The sequence below is a fragment of the Penaeus monodon genome, chromosome 23 (genome assembly GCF_015228065.2).
Source record: "Penaeus monodon isolate SGIC_2016 chromosome 23, NSTDA_Pmon_1, whole genome shotgun sequence".
NCBI classification, from domain to species: Eukaryota; Metazoa; Arthropoda; class Malacostraca; order Decapoda; family Penaeidae; genus Penaeus; species Penaeus monodon.
The window spans coordinates 6,874,687-6,874,946 of NC_051408.1; the positions used below are offsets into that span (position 1 = coordinate 6,874,687).

General features: G+C 27.3%; 1 protein-coding gene across 1 annotated transcript in view; it reads right to left on the reverse strand.

The window, feature by feature from the left end:
• Positions 1 to 260, reverse strand: part of LOC119587748 (cryptochrome-1-like) — a gene marked incomplete in the record, with an annotated part of 40,863 nt that overhangs the window by 24,983 nt on the left and 15,620 nt on the right.

Consider the following 260-nt stretch of genomic DNA (forward strand, 5'->3'; position numbering starts at 1 on the left):
AAATAAAATAAAAATAAGACTTGGACAAACAATCAGATTTTTTCCAGTTCATTACTCTTCAAAAATATAATTTACTTGGGAAATATATTTTCTTATTCAAGTACAAGGGGAAAAAAGGAAAAATACACATCATATGTAAACCATTTAGATATTTTCTTTTCTTCCCTACCAATTTTGAAGTACTGAACACTTATATATTTTTTTTTTGAACGATGCAGTGCAGTGCAGATTACCTATCAAATGCAACAAAGACTCAACAA